Consider the following 25,204-nt stretch of genomic DNA (forward strand, 5'->3'; position numbering starts at 1 on the left):
AAAATGCCAACTCGGATATACCCACAACCATGTGATGTACACAAAATGCCAACTCGGATATACCCACAACCATGTGATGTACACAAAATGCCAACTCGGACATACCCACAACCGTGTGATGTCTGCAAACTGCCAACTCGGACATACCCACAACCTTGTGATGTACACAAAATGCCAACTCGGACATGCCCACAACCTTGTGATGTACACAAAATGCCAACTCGGATAAACCCACAACCATGTGATGTCCACAAAATGCCAACTCGGATATACCCACAACCATGTGATGTACACAAAATGCCAACTCGGATATACCCACAACCATGTGATGTACACAAAATGCCAACTCGGACATACCCACAACCGTGTGATGTCTGCAAACTGCCAACTCGGACATACCCACAACCGTGTGATGTCTGCAAACTGCCAACTCGGACATACCCACAACCGTGTGATGTACACAAAATGCCAACTCGGACATACCCACAACCGTGTAATGTCTGCAAACTGCCAACTCGGACATACCCACAACCGTGTGATGTCCACAAACTGCCAACTCGGACATACCCACAACCGTGTGATGTACACAAACTGCCAACTCGGACATGCCCACAACCGTGTGATGTACACAAACTACCAACTCGGACATACCCACAACCATGTGATGTACACAAACTGTCAACTCGGACATACCCACAACCATGTGATGTACAGAAACTGTCAACTCGGACATACCCACAACCATGTGATGTACAGAAACTGTCAACTCGGACATACCCACAACCGTGTGATGTACACAAACTACCAACTCGGACATACCCACAACCATGTGATGTACACAAACTGTCAACTCGGATATACCCACAACCATGTGATGTACAGAAACTGTCAACTCGGACATACCCACAACCGTGTGATGTACACAAACTACCAACTCGGACATACCCACAACCATGTGATGTACACAAACTGTCAACTCGGACATACCCACAACCATGTGATGTCCACAAACTGTCAACTCGGACATACCCACAACCGTGTGATGTACACAAACTGCCAACTCGGACATGCCCACAACCATGTGATGTACAGAAACTGTCAACTCGGACATACCCACAACCGTGTGATGTACACAAACTGTCAACTCGGACATACCCACAACCGTGTGATGTACACAAACTGCCAACTCGGATATACCCACAACCGTGTGATGTACACAAACTGCCAACTCGGACATGCCCACAACCATGTGATGTACAGAAACTGTCAACTCGGACATGCCCACAACCGTGTGATGTACACAAACTGCCAACTCGGACATGCCCACAACCATGTGATGTACATAAACTACCAACTCGGATATATCCACAACCATGTGATGTCCACAAAATGCCAACTCGGACATGTCGACAACCATGTGATGTCCACAAACTGTCAACTCGGACATACCCACAACCATGTGATGTACACAAACTGCCAACTTGGACATGTCGACAACCATGTGATGTACACAAACTGCCAACTCGGACATGCCCACAACCGTGTGATGTACACAAACTGCCAACTCAGACATGCCCACAACCGTGTGATGTACACAAACTGCCAACTCGGACATACCCACAACCATGTGATGTACACAAAATGCCAACTCGGACATACCCACAACCATGTGATGTACACAAACTGCCAACTCGGACATACCCACAACCGTGTGATGTACACAAACTGTCAACTCGGACATACCCACAACCATGTGATGTACACAAACTGCCAACTCGGACATACCCACAACCGTGTGATGTACACAAACTGTCAACTCGGACATACCCACAACCATGTGATGTACACAAACTGCCAACTCGGACATACCCACAACCATGTGATGTACACAAAATGCCAACTCGGATATACCCACAACCATGTGATGTCCACAAAATGCCAACTCGGATATACCCACAACCATGTGATGTACACAAAATGCCAACTCGGATATACCCACAACCATGTGATGTACACAAAATGCCAACTCGGACATACCCACAACCGTGTGATGTCTGCAAACTGCCAACTCGGACATACCCACAACCGTGTGATGTCTGCAAACTGCCAACTCGGACATACCCACAACCGTGTGATGTACACAAAATGCCAACTCGGACATACCCACAACCGTGTGATGTCTGCAAACTGCCAACTCGGACATACCCACAACCGTGTGATGTCCACAAACTGCCAACTCGGACATACCCACAACCGTGTGATGTACACAAACTGCCAACTCGGACATGCCCACAACCGTGTGATGTACACAAACTACCAACTCGGACATACCCACAACCATGTGATGTACACAAACTGTCAACTCGGACATACCCACAACCATGTGATGTACAGAAACTGTCAACTCGGACATACCCACAACCATGTGATGTACAGAAACTGTCAACTCGGACATACCCACAACCGTGTGATGTACACAAACTACCAACTCGGACATACCCACAACCATGTGATGTACACAAACTGTCAACTCGGATATACCCACAACCATGTGATGTACAGAAACTGTCAACTCGGACATACCCACAACCGTGTGATGTACACAAACTACCAACTCGGACATACCCACAACCGTGTGATGTACACAAACTGCCAACTCGGATATACCCACAACCATGTGATGTCCACAAACTGTCAACTCGGATATACCCACAACCATGTGATGTACAGAAACTGTCAACTCGGACATACCCACAACCGTGTGATGTACACAAACTACCAACTCGGACATACCCACAACCATGTGATGTACAGAAACTGTCAACTCGGACATACCCACAACCGTGTGATGTACACAAACTACCAACTCGGACATGCCCACAACCATGTGATGTACAGAAACTGTCAACTCGGACATACCCACAACCGTGTGATGTACACAAACTGTCAACTCGGACATACCCACAACCGTGTGATGTACACAAACTGCCAACTCGGATATACCCACAACCGTGTGATGTACACAAACTGCCAACTCGGACATGCCCACAACCATGTGATGTACAGAAACTGTCAACTCGGACATGCCCACAACCGTGTGATGTACACAAACTGCCAACTCGGACATGCCCACAACCATGTGATGTACATAAACTACCAACTCGGATATATCCACAACCATGTGATGTCCACAAAATGCCAACTCGGACATGTCGACAACCATGTGATGTCCACAAACTGTCAACTCGGACATACCCACAACCATGTGATGTACACAAACTGCCAACTTGGACATGTCGACAACCATGTGATGTACACAAACTGCCAACTCGGACATGCCCACAACCGTGTGATGTACACAAACTGCCAACTCAGACATGCCCACAACCGTGTGATGTACACAAACTGCCAACTCGGACATACCCACAACCATGTGATGTACACAAAATGCCAACTCGGACATACCCACAACCATGTGATGTACACAAACTGCCAACTCGGACATACCCACAACCGTGTGATGTACACAAACTGTCAACTCGGACATACCCACAACCATGTGATGTACACAAACTGCCAACTCGGACATACCCACAACCGTGTGATGTACACAAACTGTCAACTCGGACATACCCACAACCATGTGATGTACACAAACTGCCAACTCGGACATACCCACAACCATGTGATGTACACAAAATGCCAACTCGGATATACCCACAACCATGTGATGTCCACAAAATGCCAACTCGGATATACCCACAACCATGTGATGTCCACAAAATGCCAACTCGGATATACCCACAACCATGTGATGTCCACAAAATGCCAACTCGGACATACCCACAACCATGTGATGTCCACAAAATGCCAACTCGGACATACCCACAACCGTGTGATGTCCACAAAATGCCAACTCGGATATACCCACAACCATGTGATGTCCACAAAATGCCAACTCGGACATACCCACAACCATGTGATGTCCACAAAATGCCAACTCGGACATACCCACAACCGTGTGATGTCCACAAAATGCCAACTCGGATATACCCACAACCATGTGATGTCCACAAAATGCCAACTCGGACATACCCACAACCATGTGATGTCCACAAAATGCCAACTCGGATATACCCACAACCATGTGATGTCCACAAAATGCCAACTCGGACATACCCACAACCATGTGATGTCCACAAAATGCCAACTCGGACATACCCACAACCATGTGATGTCCACAAAATGCCAACTCGGACATACCCACAACCATGTGATGTACACAAACTGCCAACTCGGACATACCCACAACCATGTGATGTACACAAAATGCCAACTCGGATATACCCACAACCATGTGATGTCCACAAAATGCCAACTCGGACATACCCACAACCATGTGATGTCCACAAAATGCCAACTCGGACATACCCACAACCATGTGATGTCTGCAAACTGCCAACTCGAAACATACGCTCACTCGGCGTCCATGATAAACATTTCCTTAACAGTTCCGGTACAAGAGGAGAGTAGACCCCAATTTTATTAATCAAATGGACATTCCGCTCATAAAAATCAAAATCTTATAAACCTGAACATTTCGAAATGAAATCAAAACATGAAACCATGTGGAGCAAGAGGCATGACGCAGGGAGGGGTGAGAGGCCTTTCATTAGGCAGGTTCATTCAGGTAAATGTACTTTAAAAAAAAATCATCATCATCATTCAAACAAAAATCGTGTTCCAAGGTTAAACTCTATCAACCGTATAGTGTCCGTCCATCAAAAACGATGTACAGCAAGGTATTTCAAAAGGTGTGGACGAGTTATGACAAAACTAGGCGGACGAGTTGGTTTGGGGACAAGAACAAGCAGATTCGATTCTGGTTCAGGTCCGAATCCAGATCTGACCGATCAGTGGGACAGAAAAAGAAAACTAAGTGAAACTTCTTAATTTTCAATTTCAGATTGTAACATCTTGTCACCTACTGTTCAATCCACCTATTTATCTATCTATAATTCCAGTAATCTCTGTGTGTATGTTTGTATGTTTGTATGTTTGTATGTTTGTATGTCTGTATGTCTGTGACCGCTGTTTCTCGACAACCACGGGTCCGATATACTTTAAACTTGCCAGGTATATTGCTGGGGACCCGAGGATGTGCCTTTTCAAGGTTTCATATTAATCGGAGAAGTAGTTACCGAGCTATGTCCAAAAAACGATTCAACCAATCAGAGAGCAGCGAGCTATCACGTGTGCCGAACGTGGCGAACAGACTCTGCCTCGGACGGCACATTTGAGAGCGTATTCATTTATTTCACGTTGGCAAACTATGTTGGCGTTCAACTATGTTTTAAAACTAATTAAAACTAATTTGCGATTCATCGTAACTGCGATATGCGACCTTCCGGACAGTGAAGACTGCACTTCCGGCAGCCAATCACAGAACGCGTTGTTGCGTAGGCGTGGCCGATGTGAGAGCGAGCCGAGCCGAGCGCGTGCGCCATTACGGTTCGTAATTCGATTTCTTCCGGAGAAAATAATAATTTCTCGATTTCTTATGCGCATTATTTCTCCCAATTCAGTCAGAGCGAAGGGCGGAAGCGAAGAGCGTTGTTTTTTTTGTTTACGGGCGTACGGGCGTACGGGCGGGGTAGAGCGTACGGGTAGCGTTTTTTTTTTTTTTTGGCAAGGAACGGGCACCCACGTACGGGCATGCCCTAGTACCTATAAATCTATACAATAAAGCAGGTCTGTCTGTCTGTCTGTCCGTCTTCGCCCGAACTAGTCCCTCAATTTTGGGGCCAGCCCCACCAAACTTTCTGTGTAACTTTTGAGGTCCTAAAGTGAGTGGGATTTTCCATAAAATTTCTCCAAACTTTGTTTTGTTTTTTTTGGCCAACTCGGACTCCCACCTGTGTGTAGCACCGTTACCTGGCTAGTAACACTATATATCGAGGTAATCAAATTTAAAACAATGATTTTGTAAAATAGACAATTAACTGCTGGGGATTATACCCTCCAATAAATTATTCAGCATTAAAAAGAAATATAAAACTGAGGCTCTTGAAAAGGAAGAGGAAAAAGAGCAACAAAATGGAGGAAGAGCAAAGTAACAGGTAAAGGTAAACAGAGACGTACTGACAGTGGAGCCACGGTCGGACACGAGCGAAGGTCAAATAATCATTGAAAGTCAAATTGGAGATAATCCTGACTTAGTGCTTTTTTTGTCTCATTTTGAATGGCAGAATTGTTCCTGGTTGGTGTACTTAAAGCGGGCGTCCCATCTGCTGGTATCAGTTGGTGGACGTTGAAGAACCCACGGGGTCTTTGGTGAAGAGTAGGTGAGCTATCGTGGGCACCGCAAATGCATCATAACAATCCTCCCAATTCGGTCGAACGTCAGGCCTGGCCAGCCCCTTCGTGAAAGACTTGGGTCACAAACCTTCTACCGCCACAATAACGTGGCAATAATCAGGGTCGTTTAACAAGTCATACTGAGAGTAGTGTGTACATGTCTTAAAGATGTCGGGTCTGGGTTCCACGAAGTTTTGTCTGCAGTGTTGAAGATTCCCAGAAGAGTTTGCACATAATCGACATGTGTGACAATGGGACTCATTGACGTTCTTGTACATCGAGTGCAATTAGGAGACGGTGCATAAATCAATATATAATATGGGATTTGAACCTGGGATTCCAACATCAGGACCTACGAGCTGAGATGGACACTCCGAAAAGGCCAACCTCAAGAATAGGACAAACTTGATTTATTGGCAATGCCACCCTGGTAAATTTTGTGGGTGGCATTGAGTTGTCATACCACCCTGTCACCCTGGTATTTTATTGGCAATGCCACCCTGGTAATTTATTGGCAATGCAACCCTGGTAATTTTTGTGGGTGGCATTGGGTTGCCATGCCACCCTGTCACCCTGGTAATTTATTGGCCATGCCACCCTGGTAATTTATTGGCAATGCCACCCTGGTAATTTATTGGAGATGCAACCCTGGTAATTTATTGGCAATGCCACCCTGGTAATTTATTGGCGATGCCACCCTGGTAATTTATTGACAATGCCACCCTGGTAATTTATTGGCAATGCCACCCTGGTAATTTTTGTGGGTGGCATTGGGTTGTCATGCCACCCTGTCACCCTGGTAATTTATTGGCAATGCCACCCTGGTAATTTATTGGCGATGTCACCCTGGTAATTTATTGGTGATGCCACCCTGGTAATTTATTGGCGATGCCACCCTGGTAATTTATTGGCGATGCCACCCTGGTAATTTTTTGGCAATGCCACCCTGGTAATTTATTAGCAATGCCACCCTGGTAATTTATTGGCGATGCCACCCTGGTAATTTATTGGCAATGCCACCCTGGTAATTTTTGTGGGTGGCATTGCATTGTCATGCCACCCTGTCACCCTGGTAATTTATTGGCAATGCCACCCTGGTAATTTATTGGCGATGCCACCCTGGTAATTTATTGGCGATGTCACCCTGGTAATTTATTGGCGATGTCACCCTGGTAATTTATTGGCAATGCCACCCTGGTAATTTATTGGCGATGCCACCCTGGTAATTTATTGGCGATGTCACCCTGGTAATTTATTGGCGATGTCATCCTGGTAATTTATTGGCAATGCCACCCTGGTAATTTATTGGCGATGCCACCCTGGTAATTTATTGGCAATGCCACCCTGGTAATTTATTGGCGATGCCACCCTGGTAATTTATTGGCGATGCCACCCTGGTAATTTATTGGCGATGCCACCCTGGTAATTTATTGGCGATGCCACCCTGGTAATTTATTGGCGATGCCACCCTGGTAATTTATTGGCGATGCCACCCTGGTAATTTATTGGCAATGCCACCCTGATAATTTTTGTGGGTGGCATTGGATTGTCATGCCACCCTGTCACCCTGGTAATTTATTGGCAATGCCACCCTGGTAATTTATTGGCGATGCCACACTGGTAATTTATTGGCGATGTCACCCTGGTAATTTATTGGCGATGCCACCCTGGTAATTTATTGGCGATGCCATCCTGGTAATTTATTGGCAATGCCACCCTGGCAATTTATTGGCAATGCCACCCTGGTAATTTATTGGCGATGCCACCCTGGTAATTTATTGGCAATGCCACCCTGGTAATTTATTGGCGATGCCACCCTGGTAATTTATTGGCGATGCCACCCTGGTAATTTATTGGCAATGCCACCCTGGCAATTTATTGGCAATGCCACCCTGGTAATTTTTGTGGGTGGCATTGGGTTGTCATGCCACCCTGTCACCCTGGTAATTTATTGGCAATGCCACCCTGGTAATTTATTGGCAATGTCACCCTGGTAAAAAAAAAAAGGTCTCATCTCAAAAAGGGTCACCTACGTCCTACAAAATTAGGTTTGTTGTGGGTGTGGGTGGGTAAAATCGAAAGCTAAAAGAAAGTCGAGAGAAGGACATAAAGAGATATTGGAGGAGGTATAGTTTGAAAGTGTGGACCGAGGCGATGAAAAAGAAGACGAGATTGGCAGGAGAACAGATGGGACCATATGTGGGGAGCGAAAGTGGTTAAAAGTTTCATCAGTTGTTGGATATCTAAAGTGCAGATGTCCATACAGGTTGTTGTTGTTGTTGTTGTTGTGGGAGGTTGTTGTGAGGTTCTCTCACATCACCAAGATAAGCACACTCTTCATATACGGAAGCAAACTTATTCATCTTTCTTCCAAAACAAGCACGCACATTTCATGGTTTCAAAAAAGGCCATGTGCTCAGGAATGATTAACTTCTTTCAGTCCAGTCGGTGTGATTTGAACACTGATTGTGGAATGAATGGAATTTTCAAAGCCAAAAATGTGTTACATGGCCAAGTGTCAAATGGGCTGCATTTGCCAGGTTCAGGTAAGAAATCTGCTGGAGTCTGGAAAAGGGATGGGCAGGCCATGGGGGATCTCCAGAAGGAAGTTACTGTGGACCACTCAATAAAAGGGGAAATATTCAATGATGGCCATGACCACTCCTTTTGATACATATGGCTGCCGAAGCAGTTTCTATACTATTGGGCACAATCCTGGATGGGTCACCACTCCGATGCAGGACACGCGGATGGAAGGCCTATTCATCCCAGTAAGCTGGTACTCATTTTACCGACCTCAGAAGGCTGACAGGCTGAGTCAACCCACCTGGTGCTAATTCAACGGGTGACAGGGGCGTGAACTCAGGACCTTGCAATCTTAAGCCAGCCACCTTAACCGTTAAGACAACACCAGGCTCAATATTCAATGGTCACATGGAATTTCAAAAGTTTAAATGAAACCCGATCCGAGACGGCGTCTTCTACGGACTCCAACATCAGCAGATACCTGCATTTTCAGGACATTTAAACAATGTGGACCAACCATTTATATTTGCATATTCACCATGAATCAGCACAACAATTCTTCAAAATTATCAGATCATGTTGTACACCACTCCTTTCCTATGCCATATGCAGACGCTGCATGACGTCATTGCCGGGCACCGAAGGGGGCCCGGTGATGACGCGCGCTGAAAGGGAGTACTCAGTTTTCACTCTGGTTGTTTGTTTTCTTTCTTGTTTGTTTGTCCGGGCGATATCTCAGCCATCCTTTGAGCTAGGAAGCTGAAATTTCGGCACAATGGTGAGCACATGCTTTGGCAAAAAGGGTACTTTTTGTTTTTTGATTAATCAATTAATTGATTAGTTACTTAATTATTATCGATTAACAACCCTGGTGTTGGGCTAGCGGCTAGGGTGCCGGCTTAGGATGCCAAGGATCCTGGGTTCGAATCCCGGTCAATTGCTGAATTAACGCCAGGGGGGTTGACTCAGCCTGTCATCCTTCCGAGGTCGGCTAATTGAGTACCAGTTCACTGGTAATTCCCTGTTTGTCGTTAAAGGCGGCAAAAAGGGTTGGCGTCAGGAAGGGCATCCGGCCGTAAAACATTGCTTCAAAAAGGGGACCGAAAAAACAACAACAACCACGGTTCCCGAAAAAGGCCAACCCCCGCTTTGCGGGGAAAAATGGCCTCTAAAGGTGGTTATTTTATATATTATAACAACACAACAACAACAACATGCATTTTAAGGCCATTTTCCCTGCTAGAGCGGGGGTTAGCCTTGCGGGCCCCATGGCAATCTTTTCCATTTTGCCCTATTTTCTGCATCTCCCCTTGTTAACCCCCTTGCCCGCATTTCTTCTTCCACCATCTTTAGTCAAGTCTTTCTCGGTCTTCCCCGTCCTCTACGTCCTTCTACATTCATTTCCATCACTCTTCTCACCCAGTCACTTTCATCCTTCCTCAACACATGACCAAACCATCTCAACCTGTTCCTCTTCACAGCATCAATCACAGACTTTATTCCCATCATCTTTCGCAATTTATCATTTGTCTTCCTCTCTCTCTCTCTCTATTTGTCTCTCTCTCTCTATCGATTAAGTACTTGTTTATTTCCTTTCTCTTCTCGGCATTATCTCAGGCACCTTTTGAGTTAGGAAGCTGATATTTGGACATGCCAATGACTAACTGATTTGGCTGTAAATGTTATTTTGATTCATTGATTAATCAATTAATCGATTAATTATTTAATTATTCGATTAACGACTTAATTAATTTTAAAAATTTAAGTTACAGATTCAGATAAAATGGTGGTGGTTTAGGTGTTCTATTAACCAATTGATTAATTTTTTTTTTTAAACAATTATTGTTATTATTTATTTATTTTCATTAATTAATCAATTATTTACTTTCCTTCTCATCTGGGCAATATCTCAGGCACCTTTTGAGCTAGGAAATTGATATTTTGAGACAACAGTGACCAAGTGATGTGGCTTTAAAGGATATTTTTGATTCATTGATTAATCAATTAATCGATTAATTATTTATGAATTAATCAATTAATTATTTAATTTTTTCCTATTAATGATTTATTTAATTATTTTTCAAAAAGTTACAGCTTCACATGAAGCACATGTGGTTTCGTTATGCTCTTAGCCAATTGATGAAGAAAATATTTTATGATCATTATTTATTGATTTTAATTATGCAATTAACCAATCAATTATATTGTACACTTCTCCCTCCCGATGCAGTCTCTATGAGCTGGGCAATATCTCAGGCATTGGAACGAAGGCACCCGGCAATGCCGCGCTGGAGGATATTTATTTATTTGGCATGGCGGCGGTGTACTTTGAATGTATCTGTACTTGTCTTGTTTAACGTTTGTTTGAGTGACTGCAATTAGTTTCATGTGAGAATGCTGAAGATTATTCATCAATTCACTGACATTTTCAAATTTGCTGCACAGTTAAGCACATAAGTACATGAAAGATTGGATTTGAACAAGATTGGAACAGATCGGGATTTCAACAAGATCGGAACAGATCGAAATTAGACCGGGATTTGAACAAGATTGGAACAGACAGGGATTTGAACAAAATTTTAACAGATCGGGATTTGAACTCAGAACCCTAGAATCCCAAAAGCCAACAACAGACTATCATATCTGTAAGGCATACACTAACTCGGAATGAAATGGCAAGATGAGGGACAATGTGTGATTGGTTCAGTGACCGAATGGAAAGGTACCCAAATTGGATCAAGTACTTGTGGTTCAGTGATGACGCACACTTCCATTTGAATGGGGCCATTAACAATCACAACATCTTCCGGGGTGCTGATCCTCCTGAGGACATGTCTGAGATGTCTCTCAAGGGCCCCAAGTCCACTTGCTTCTGTACATTGAATGCCAGATGGGGTATTCTGGGACCATATTGGTTCAAGGGTGCCAATGGTAAGACCATGACAATCAATGGTGAGCGGTACGCCAATTCTTACGCCAATTCCATGCTGATCTCGCTCAACTACCGTCTCCAAACCAACTCAGACTTACTTGCATGGTTCATGCAGGATGATCTCCCACCTCATACTACAGGTGAAACCATCGACTTGCTCCACGAGCTGTTTGGAAATCGTGCCATCAGCCTGGGCGCAGCGCATGAGTGGGCACCCCACAGCCCGGATTGGAATCCATTGGATTTTTTATTTTGGGGTGCTGCTAAACGTCAACTTTACACCAACAAACCTCGAACCGTGACTGTCCTGAAGTAGGAGGTGGAGGTCTACCATCAGGCTACCACTCCAGCCACTTGCAGATGAGTTGTGGAGAATATCAGAGTCAGGATCAAAGCCTGTTTGAACAGAGGCGGAGCGCTGCGACCACTACCTCTCATCCCATATCCTCAACATCTACGCACCCCTCCCCAGCTCGAGCAGGACGAAGGTATTCATCCAGCAACCCTCTCCTCGTCAACCTTTCAAATTCCGTCCTGGCTTCTTACTCGCCTCTATTCCTCTGTGCTTCTTTTTCCCACCTGTGGAATCGCCTCCGTATCTCTGTCCAATATTGTTCCTCCCTCCACTGCTCCAAGGTTGTAGCTCACAGCTGTTTTTAGTCACCCACCATTTCCATTCACCTCCTTCATTATTTCTATAAAAACGTTCAAGGCTCAATCAACAAGGTGTCCGGTGAAGTAATGAGAATAAAGTTCAAAAAGGGGCGTCAAGTATATATTAGGTCTCCACTAGTGGGGGAATAAATAGAGAAAGAAAATTAAATTTGAGAAAAGGGAAAGAGGAAGTGGGAAGAGAAGGAAGAGGATATTGGGGGGAAGGTGTGTGATGGGAGTAGAGGAGGTGTATATACGTGGCATACAGAGGGAGATGGAGCATCAATATCCACTCTAGCCAGATTTCACCAAACTTCAAGGATTCAACTTTACAATCAACTCAAGGGCAATGTAGGGGGTGGAAGAGAGAATCCACAAGTTTATATCAGTTTCCCCTTGGATTTAAAGTCAACAGATCATCCTTTCGATGATCCATTCTCCGCAATTCATAAATACACACAAACCAGACATCAAATCGAGTGTGTGAGGCGTTCACGTCAAAGCAATTGGTTGATTTGAAGCACGTGATCAAACTGTGATGTGAACACAATGGTGAACTATCAGCAATGGGCTCTCCCTTTCAGATATCATGAGACCATCACCGTCGGTCCTCGACAAAATGGTAATAGAAAATCCTTACATAACATTACAAACGTGAGAGTAAAGCACTTCAGGACTAATCAAACAAAAATGAGAACAAACCATTCAAAGGGAAGGAATGAGACGAGGTGAGACGAGAGAGATTAGCTTCTAGAAGGCGGACGGTTTTAAGGAAGTGGAGGAAGTGCATTCAAAGTGAGGGTGCATTAGCAGGCTTTATGGCCTAAAGCAAACACTTAGGCATTCTTGTGATTCCAGACTCAGGAGAGAACAAAAGGCACACAATTAGGAAGCAGTTGTTTACGAACATTCGACCGTTTGAAGGACAATTTTGATTTCACGAAGCGTCATATGGAGCATCCATTGCAATATGGATGAAGACCAACACGGTTTATAAAGAAAACAGGTGGAAAAGCCTTCCGTTGCTATCGACTTAGATATGTGACAAACCTATATATTACATGTGGTAATAAAGGGCGGCACTTCCAGCTTAAACAAGGCCCAAGGGAAAGCGGTTAAAAAACAAAACTTTGGCAATTTCAGTCTCAACAACAACAACAGGTTTTTCACAAATATCAGTTCATATATTCATTTCGGAAGTGACGGATGTTTTGCAGATCCTTACATAAATATCTGGAATTGGAACAATAGGGAATAGCGGTGGTTGCACAATGTGTAGATGGAGGATGCGTGGTGGAGAGGCAATCGAAAATTCCACCATTGTTGCATTGTAATTAATGGATTTAGGAATGCTGTCTCCCACACACTCTAATCCAATGCAAACTTCACTCAAGATACGTTTTCGGGTTGGGAAGTGGGATGAACGTTCCTCCAGGTTTGTCAAGATACCTTTCATCGGAATTGCAAGTCCCCAAGGAACATCGTTTCCACACGTTTGGAGATCTGATGAACCCAAATTCCCCCTTGGTTGAAGGACACCCTTGTCGTGTCACAAATTGGCCTCTACAGGTTTGTGAAAGGCTTTGGATAGGGGACTTCCAAATATGGAGCTGGTCCATAGTGTTGCAAGTAAAAGACATTTTAAACAACATTAAAGCGCAAAAGCAGTATTGAGGTAACCTGGCTACCTGCCCACAAAATGGTGTGCAGCAACAATCCTTCCCAAACGACGTGAAGGGATATTCATTCTTCGTGCAAGATTAACCTCCTTCCCATTCCCATCCCGTGTCGTGTCCAGAGATGACTCTTCACTTCCTTTCCCTTTATGTCTCCGGACTCTGGGCCCAGGTTCCTGCTTCCCACCTTGCTCATGCTAAGACGTCAAAAACAAGGCCTCTCGCATCATTGGGATCTCAAGACAGGAGGCGGAATCCCAAGGACCGTCAATCCCCATCCAGTGGCACGATGGTGGGTTCTCTATATTTGCACAAACTCACATCCATCTGGCCTTGCTCCTCCTGCCCTCCCAAAGCCAATGTAAGTCGCAAATGTTCCTGTAAAAACCCTCACCTGCTCACCCTCCTAAACTCCGGGCTGATGCTCACCTGCATTCATCCATCCCTTTATCCTCACGATTGTGGAACCGCCTTGCCGTGTCCATTGTCTTGTCCACCTCTCTTCAGTCTTTCAAATGTTCTACCCATCCCTACCTCAGTGGTTCATCCATCTCTTCTACACATGATTATTCTTTCAAATTCTGTTCCCCTCTGGGGCATTGTTAATCTTTTTGTGTTGTTTCTCCTTGTGTATATTCACCCCCGCCCCAACCTCATAAAATATCCTTTGGTAGTTACCCTGCGCTCATGAAGCAAAAAGCAGGGTTAGGCATTCGGTCGCATGCGTGCGGCGTACGTGCGTACGTGTAGCATGCGTGTCTGCATTTTAAAATTCATTTTCTCGGCAACCATTGGTCCGATCGACACAAAATTTTTACCATAGGAGTGCCACCGCCTGTATCATTTTTTTATTCATAATTATGACGTCATACGAACATAGCATAGGTCACGTGATACAGACGCCATCCTGGAAAATCGTTACACCTCAATATCTTCCAAACCGCTCCATGGAAAAAATTTAAACGTGGCTCATTGTAAAGAACTCCGCACGGGGAATAGGTGCTGTTTACAATGACATCATTGGTGCCTTAATTATGACGTCATAATTCGACAGAGACAACGCCTAGTCTGATCAATATGAAATTTATTGAGCATGATCTACACAACAATTACATTGGAGAATGAAAATTTATGATGTAATTGCTCACGTGATCTGGCAGCCATATTGGATCAAAGAAAAAAAAACGTTCAAAAACAGAAGAGATGGCTCGCACCAAGTTGACTGCACAGGGAAAGTATTCTATGAATACCATCTGGTTTGCAAATATTCTGCCCTTCATCATTCAGCTCCGACATGAACTGAGACCCTAATGTAAGAACTCCTATGCCCTCCCAAACTTCGTTACTTTCTTTTTCCAATCCTCCCATACTCCCCTAACTCTTTTTTGCTTATCCCATCATTCTTCCTTCTCTTTCTTAATTTAAACCTCTCAATTTAGCAGCCCTCCCTCCCATAAAAAATACTTCGACAAAGTGCTATGCCCGAAACGTGAGGGATTTCATTTACATTTCACGGTGAACATGCTAACCTTTACCTTTCCTTTGACTGTTAATTCACCGACGCACATTATTCTACATATATTATACTGTATGTCACACACACACACACACACACACATATATATATATATATATATATATATATATATATATATATATATATATATATATATATTGTCGCGATCCCGGCTGTTAAATGCTTCCAGCCCGGAATACTGACGTTAATGTCCGGGCTTCAAGTAGTCCACGGGGTGGACAAAGAGAACTCAATAAACACAACTGTGTTTTAACCGGCCTCTAGGGGTAGGCACGATGATTTATTGGCTCGATCTCAACAACAATGGATGGTAACAGAGTGGAATACACAGCACAAAGCCTGCAGGAACTGTCGGCACCAGAAGCTCCAAACACGACACAGGCAATATGACTCACAGTTCCAATCTACGATATCCGGGAATCACTCGTTCTCTTCCGGAGTTACTCACTCTTAAAATACAGAACTATAAACGATCAGCACAACTCGGCTGTCGTGAGGCTTAAAAAATCCCCGTTTTTCTATTTTCCACTCGACGCCTTCGAGCCACGTCCGTCGCACAAGATGGCGGCCCGCTCTCTCACCCTCCACCAATCGCGTGCCGAATAGCCACCCAATCGCGTGAGGCTGAAAGGAGGTCACGTGACGTGGTGGGCGGGGCACTAATTTGGTGAGAACAAGGTTGTTTCTCACAGTCCTCCCCACCTAAGTAAAAAACCCGTCGGATAGACGGCGTTTTGAAACCAGTATTTGTAGTAGGTGCAAATCACATGGCAATATGATGGCGGTAATCGTTAACAGGCTTATACAATGAACCAGGTTTATCCACAACACAATATTAAACACAATACACCGCATTAATATCTACCCCCCAAGAGTTACACTTCACACAAAGCACAATAGAGAGACAAGGGGGCCAAACTCAAGTTGGGGAAAGTGTTTACAGGAGGGAAAACGGACCGAGGAGCAAGTCTCTTTCGGGAGGAATAAAGGAACACCAAAACCGGTATCCCCTCTCCGCCTGTGGGCCCAGCTTAACCTTGGGGTTCCTTATCTACTAGATGGCGACTAAGGAGGTCAGCTAGTCTGTTCTCCACTCCTTTCACGTGTTTGACTGTGAGGTCGTATTCAGAGAGGAGAAGCGCCCAGCGCAGGATACGCTGGTTGGAGGTTTTGGCGTGGCTGAGCCAACCGAGCGGGTGGTGGTCGCTGTAGATGATGATGGGTCCATGGCCAATGTAGACAGCGAATACCTGGATTGCCGCCATGATAGCGAGGAGCTCCTTCTCCACGGTACTGTAGTTCCGCTCCCTGGGCAACAGCTTGCGAGAGTAGTAGATGACGGGTTTCGCAACATCATCCTCGTTTTGCGTGAGCACGGCTGAGATCCCGAGATCGGATGCATCGGTGAAAATTTGGAACGGCAAGGAGAAATCGGGTGCCTTTAGAACCGGTCGGTTGGCAAGGCTTCTCTTCAGCGCATCGAACGCCGCATCGCACTCTGAGGTCCACAGAAGAGATATGGACCCCTTCTTACTGCCACGGAGAAGGTTGGTTAAGGGGGCAGCGATTTCCGAGAACCGCGGAATGAACCGTCGGTAGAAACCGGTGACTCCCAAGAATCGTCTGAGATCCTTTTTGGTGGCGGGCGGCGGGAAATCCACTAAGGCCTCCACTTTGGCTTTGACCGGAGCTAATTGCCCACTGCCCACTTCATAACCGAGGTACTTCACTCGGCCGCGCCCCACATGGCATTTGACGGCGTTGAGAGTCACGTTATGCTCCGATAGTCGTGAAAAGACGGCCTGGAGGTGCTTAACGTGGTCTTCCCACGTGTGGGAGAACACGGCGATGTCGTCGATGTAGGCCACGGCGAATTCGTCGAGCCCAGCGAGAACCCGGTTAATGGCTCGCTGGAAGGTGGCCGGGCCACCTCTGACTCCAAACGGCATAACCATGAACTCAAAGTGGCCAAAAGATGTGCAGAAGGCACTGACCTCACGCGCCCGATCTGTGAGCTGGATTTGCCAGTAGCCTTTCATGGCATCAAGGACAGAGATTAAACTCGCGGTCCCTAGACGATCAACCAGGTCGTCAAGACGGGGTAGCGGGTACGAATCCCCTTTTGATACGTTGTTGAGGCGACGGTAATCGACGCAAGGTCGCCAAGTGGCGTCGGCTTTCTTGACTAAAATGAGCGGAGAGGCCCACTCACTGTTGCTGGGTCGACAGACACGCAAATCCAACATCTTGGAGACTTCTTGTCTCATGACGTCAGTTTTCTCCGGGGACACACGGTAGAATGATTGACGTATGGGCGGGTGGTCACCGGTGTCGATGTTATGGAGAACACCTCTCATGGTTCCAATCCCGCCAGAGAACAGACTAGGATAGCCCCAAAACAACACCTGCATATCTTTTTTCTGTGGTTGAGTCAAAGGCTCCAACTGCGGCAACTGATCTTTCGCGGGTCTTTGATCCACCCAATATTGGGTTGGGTCATAGGACACCTCGAGGGGAGTTGGAGTAATATACTCCGGGAGGCATCCTGCGTTGCCTCCGTCACCTAAGAGGTCGCTGCTGTGCTCCGCGGCACCTATTAGGGCGATCGTGTGCGGCCGCCCCACCCATGGCTTCAACGCGTTGACATGGGTGATCCGTTTTTTTATCCGCTTATCTGGCATGTCCACCACGTAAGTATGGCTCCCGACTTTCTCACGGATGAGATAAGGCCCCTGATAAGAGGTTACCATGGGCCGTCCGGCATGGGGCAGATGGACCAAAACCGGATCGCCAGCCTTGAAACTCACCGCCTTCGCCTTCTTGTCGTAACGGAGCTTTCGCTCTACGGCTTGATCCGTCAGGCTGATACCGGCAGCTTTTAAGGCATCGTGTATCCTCGAGCAAGTCTCGTGGATGTGGTCCGGTATGGAACGTTCTGTGGACGGCGGGGATTCCACCCAACGTTCAAACAGGAGGTGCAAGGGCCCTCTGGGCTCTCTACCATACAGCAAGAAAAAAGGAGAATACCCGGTACTCCGATGTGGAGCACTCCGGTACGCGAACAAGAGCCAGGGGATCACCTGATCCCACTCATCACCTACTTGCTCAGTCACCGCCTTGATCATCGTTTTGAAAGTCCCATTGAACCGCTCACAGGCGCCGTTGCATTCAGGACGTTACGGACTGGTGGTCAGGTGCTGAACACCTAGCTCGGTCAGGAATCCTTCAAATACTTCCGACAAGAACACACTGCCTCGATCCGTAAGGAATTTAGTCGGAAGGCCATGCCGACTGAACAAATCCTTGAGAGACTCTACGGCATGGGCGGAGTCAGCTTGCTCCAAGGAATAAGCCTCTGCATACTTGGTAGCCTGACATATGACCGTGAGCAAATAGCGTTTCCCGGAACTGGTTTTGGGCAAAGGTCCGACAAAATCAGCGGCAACAAACTGGAAAGGCTGACTGATCACGGGGAGGGGCTTTAGGGGTGCCTTGAAAACCTTCACTCCTTTTCCGAGTCGTTGACAAATGGGACAGCTAGCGCAATAGCGCTTGATGTCTCGCGACATGGCGGGCCATATGAACTGATTCTTGACCTTGGCTAAGGTCTTGGCAGCTCCGACATGACCCGAGGAAATATTGTCATGGGCCAATTGCATGACTGACTGACGATGCCTCCCCGGTACGACAACTCGGTGTCGAACCTTCCACGTCTGGGTGGAGGACATGTTCTTTGGGGAATACTTATGCATCAGCACACCTGCACCATTCACATAGTAGCCTGTCCGTCCCGGCTCGGAGTCTTCTCCCATTTCCCAGAGGATGGCAAGGGTGGGATCGAAGTGCTGATCCTCCACTAAACTGGTTACCGCAGACAATGCGGGAGTGACTTCCGGCCCAGAACTGAGGTCGCTAACCGCCTCGGAGGACTGATCCTCCTCCCCGGATTCGCCGACCGGCGAACACGTAGCTGGGGTCCCCGTGTTACAGGCGGGAGCGGTCCCTGAGGAGCACGGCACCTGAGGTTGGCTTGACGGGAGGCTCGGGTGGACTTCAACTGACGCAACGTCACCGTCGGGAACTGGAGTCGAGGCGCTAGGCTCCTCGGGCCAGAGTGAAGATATGTCTGACTCCGCCACTCTCTCCGCCTGTTTACTCTGGGATCTAGTGACCACCCCACAGGTCAGAGTCAATGACTCCTCCCTGGCCATGGCATCATTGCCAATCAGCAAGGAGACCCCGGGTACCGGGTAGTAGGGTACCACCGCACAGGTCATTGGACCCGTAAAAATGTCACTCCGGACCTCGAGGAGGGCAAGGGGATACCGGCCAGGAACCTGGTTAATGCCCCGAAGGATGATATACTCGCCGGTATAACACATCTGAGAGGCCGGAACTACCCCCGCCCGGAGAACACACAGTGTCGCCCCAGTATCCCGAAGGTATTGGGCCTCAAACCTCAGCACCGAATCAGGGCCACCCACTAAGGCTGTCCCTGAATAATCCTGATACAGAGGATGAATGGAATTAGCCTCGGTGGCAGTGACCTCTGTCACCGATGCCACCGTCGTGTGCGAGGGCCCAGTTGATGACCTCCACTGACCTCCCTCCGATTTAACAGCAGGGTTGCCTCGGTAGGCCGGACTAGCTGGGTTAGAGAAGCAGCGGTCTCCACCGTGCCCCACGCGTTTGCAGAAATCGCACCAGGGCCGTGCCCTGGCCTGCAGCTCGCGACCGCCACCAGTGGAGGGCATCGGAGAACCCTTCCCCTCGATCCAGCCGCCGGGCAGACGGGGGGCGGTCTTGATCGCAGAATCCTCCGTCTTACGACGCGACTGCGTGACTTGCAACATTTTGCACGCCAAAACATGTTTATCAATAAGGTTGACGCAGTCTGACAAGGAAACAGTGTCTTTGTCGACAAGAAACAACGCTAAGTCAGGCGGAAGCTGTTGATCGATACGGTAACGCACCAGGAGTTCCGCAACCGCTTGAGGTAACTCAACCTTGCTCCCCTTGAACCATCTCTGCAGCTGTTCCAACAAGACCCGCGAATGTTCCTCATAGGTTTGACTGGACTGACGAGTCCAACTGAAAAAATTACGCCTATAAATACACGCGGACACCGCATAGGCGTTCAAAATCTCGGCCTTCAATTTCCTGTATTTGTTTGCGTCCTCGGTTGCCATCCTCGCATATACCTCCCTCGCCTTCTCAGATAGATGGCTAACAAGATGGCCGACCCACAAGCTCTCATCAATGCCACCGGAAGCCAACAACTTCTCCGCCATCTCCAGATACGCTTCTGGCTTCGTGTCTCCCGTCCAGTCCGGCAAACGAACATGAACAGTTTCCGGGACGCTTGCAGCAGACACCTCTGCCCGCAGTCGTTCAGTCAACATTCGCAACTCATGCTCTCTGACGCGTTCAGCTTCCGCTGCCGCATGCTCTCTCTCTGCTGCCGCATGCTCTCTCTCTGCTGCCGCATGCTCTCGGTCTTCTCGCTTAATACGCTCTGCCTCTGCCCTGTCATTCTCCCTGTTATACATGTCGAGTTGTTGAACCGGAGTCAGCCCGGTCCAGAAGGTCGAACGCATGCATTTAGTCATGATGGGATCGCTTCCTAACATATCGGGTTTAGTGACCGGGTCAAGGCTGATTGCGTCGCTCACATCGCCACCCACGTGACTGTCAACATGATCAGGTTGAACTCTCACTTCTCTGGTCGACATAGCTTGGCTACGAGTTATCATAAGACAAGGCACAAAACACTGAGTCTAAAAGGAGGCTGGATCGAAATATTTCAGCAATATCTTTCACCACATGGGACGGCAATTCACCCAGGGGAGGCAAACAATATTGGGGTGGTACACGTAATTCAAACACAACGCTCTGTTGGGGAAATACGACACGAACTACACAATATCACCAACGCACATCAAATTGCCAATGAGAAAAATGCAACGTACAAATAACTCACGTTTTTTTTTGTTTGTTTGTTTTTTTTAATGTCGGTTTGTTTGGAGGGATCCGGAAACGATTCACTTATCCGGTAGTGAAGTACCACACAAGATAGCGTCCTATGGTGAGAAAGTTCCTCCAAGATGGCGTCTGCTGGTGAGAAGGTTCCTCCAAGATGGCGTCTGCTGGTGAGAAGGTTCCTCCAAGATGGCGTCTGCTGGTGAGAAGGTTCCTCCAAGATGGCGTCTGCTGGTGAGAAGGTTCCTCCAAGATGGCGTCTGCTGGTGAGAAGGTTCCTCCAAGATGGCGTCTGCTGGTGAGAAGGTTCCTCCAAGATGGCGTCTGCTGGTGAGAAAACGATGAGCAGATGCAGGAAGATGTCGTCCACTGCAGAATTCCCGTCTCAGTTCGAATGTCTCTTACTTGAATAATCCTTGGACGAGCAACCCATTTGTCGCGATCCCGGCTGTTAAATGCTTCCAGCCCGGAATACTGACGTTAATGTCCGGGCTTCAAGTAGTCCACGGGGTGGACAAAGAGAACTCAATAAACACAACTGTGTTTTAACCGGCCTCTAGGGGTAGGCACGATGATTTATTGGCTCGATCTCAACAACAATGGATGGTAACAGAGTGGAATACACAGCACAAAGCCTGCAGGAACTGTCGGCACCAGAAGCTCCAAACACGACACAGGCAATATGACTCACAGTTCCAATCTACGATATCCGGGAATCACTCGTTCTCTTCCGGAGTTACTCACTCTTAAAATACAGAACTATAAACGATCAGCACAACTCGGCTGTCGTGAGGCTTAAAAAATCCCCGTTTTTCTATTTTCCACTCGACGCCTTCGAGCCACGTCCGTCGCACAAGATGGCGGCCCGCTCTCTCACCCTCCACCAATCGCGTGCCGAATAGCCACCCAATCGCGTGAGGCTGAAAGGAGGTCACGTGACGTGGTGGGCGGGGCACTAATTTGGTGAGAACAAGGTTGTTTCTCACAATATATATATATATATATATATATATATATATATATATATATATATATATATATATGTCATGATGCAAGACAAGACAAAGGATGGACGATACTGGGGGTGGAAATTATTAACATCAGAGGAGTGTGTTTAAAAAAATTCAAGGAATGTCAAGTTGCAGTGGAGAGGTACAATTGGCTGGACAAGTTCAGACACATGCAATGAGCAATGGTAAAATGGCATGAAGAAAGGCCAAGACCAACACAAGATGTAATTGACAAATCCTTACTATAATTCGCGGACCAGTTTGTTTGTTGTGCTTCTCCTCCTACAGTTCTGGCCCAATTACATCCAGACTTGCTACATAGGATCAGCATGACCCCAATTAGTGTATAGGGGTGGTTTTTTTTTATCTTAGCCGGTGGTCTGGGGGGGGGGGGGGGGAGGGATAGGGGGGAATGATGACGCAAATTCTCTATGTAAATGTGTATCGTGTCGCGCCCCCTTCAGGGGGGAGAGGGTATTTCATTGCATGTGTGGATGTATGTGGATGTATGTGGATGTATGTATGTATGTATGTATGTATGTATGTATGTATGTATGTATGTATGTATGTGTGAGTATGTGTGTATATGTGTGTATATATCTATGTGCAAGTCCCAACCCTTTACGGTACAGTATTCCTGTCCCCACGTTTTCCAGTGCAGTGAGGTGTTTTGAATTACTAGGGCATGCCCGTACTATATATATATCTAAAATTATATCCCCCCCCTCTATTTACATGAAATGGTTTGGTCCAAAGCGAACGGCTTGCGAGTGGTGACAATCCCCCCCCTCTATTTACATGAAATGGTTTGGTCCAAAGCGAACGGCTTGCGAGTACGGTGTTTTTTATCGGACCCGTGGAATTATAGATAGTAGTTTTAATTAGTTTTAAAACATAGTTTAACGGCAACATAGTTTTCCAACGTGAAATAAATGAATACGCTCTCAAATGTGCCGTCCGAGGCAGAGTGTGTTCGCCACGTTCGGCACACGCGATAGCTCGCTGCTCTCTGATTGGTTGAATCGTTTTTTGGACATAGCTCGGTAAGTAATTGTCCAATTAATATGAAACCTTGAAAAGGCACATCCTCGGGTCCCCAGCAATATACCTGGCAAGTTTAAAGTATATCGGACCCGTGGTTGTCGAGAAACAGCGGTCACAGACAAACATACAAACATACAAACATACAAACAAACATACACACAGAGATTACTGGAATTATAGATAGATAATCAGTTTTGGGCATGTTTTTGCTTCATTCACGCAACCCGACAAGTGAAACTTAATATCCTGACAAGGTGTTGTATTGCATTTAACCTCTTCTTCAACTATGTGGAGCAAAATAGAGTAAAATTGGCCACATAACATAACGGAGTGATTTATCAGTGAAAAATCTCTATCCAGACGTGAAGGACATTTCATTAACTTTCATAGAGGAAGTTTTTTTTCTTTGATCTTTTCCATCAATCTATAAATTATCTTTCTGGATATTTTCTGACACCACCTGTCATCCAGCTTTGCTCATCAATCAGTCCATCAATGGTCGCCAGGGTCGTCACTTTAACTCTCCTCCAAGCAGACAAGCAGTGTTGCTCCAGATGGAAATTTGTTTCATCTCCTGCTTTTCCCGTTGTAGGATGATGTCCTTCAAAGCAGCATCCTGGATTATTCCCTCCTTCCGCTTTACATCAATCACTTCTCTTCCTCTCCAGAAAATCTTCTATGCACTTAGCAAGCCTTTCCTATCTTGTGTCAGAATTCCTTGGGTGCTGGCTGATGCGGAAACAATAATGAAAGATAATCTATAATATATAATGACGCAAGTGCACATGTATGTATGTGAATGTGTGTGTATGTATGTGTGTATGTATGTATGTGTGTGTGTGTGTGTGTGTGTGTGTATGTATGTGAATGTGTGTATGTAGGTGTGTATGTATGTATGTATGTATGTATGTGTGTGTGTATGTATGTATGTATGTGAATGTGTGTGTATGTAAGTGTGTATGAATGTGTGTATGTATGTATGTATGTATGTATGTATGTATGTATGTGTGTGTGTATTTGTGTGTGTATGTATGAATGTGTGTTTGTATGTGTGTATGTATCTATGTATGCATGTGTAGGTACAGTCGTGGCCAAAAATATTGGCACCCCTGCACTTTTTTCAAATAATTCACCATTTCTTCCTGAAAATTGTTGAAATTAAAAAATATTTTGGTATCCACATTTGTATTTCTTTGGTTTGCAGTGGAATAAAACAAAAAAAAGCTGAAAAGATGACTAAATCTTAGCTTTTTCCACACAGAAACCTGAAAACGGCCCGGAAAATATTAATGGCCTGTGTCCACCGTAGGTAATGTTATCAGGACGTTTAATGCCCATGGCACTGTAGCCAACCTCCCTGGACGTGGCCGCAAGAGAAAACTTGATCAAATATTGCAGGAAAGGATTGTCGAATGGTGGAGAAAGCACCTCGATCAACTGCCAAACAGATTCAAGCTGACCTTCAGACACAAGGTACGACAGTTTCAAC

The 25,204-nt window shown here is 46.2% G+C and overlaps 1 protein-coding gene across 1 annotated transcript in view; it reads right to left on the bottom strand.

The window, feature by feature from the left end:
- Nucleotides 1-25,204, bottom strand: part of TRIM71 (tripartite motif containing 71) — a 107,059-nt gene that overhangs the window by 33,373 nt on the left and 48,482 nt on the right. The window lies entirely within an intron of this gene.

The sequence above is a fragment of the Myxine glutinosa genome, chromosome 2, assembly GCF_964187855.1.
Source record: "Myxine glutinosa chromosome 2, kmMyxGlut1.1, whole genome shotgun sequence".
Classification (NCBI taxonomy): Eukaryota; Metazoa; Chordata; class Myxini; order Myxiniformes; family Myxinidae; genus Myxine; species Myxine glutinosa.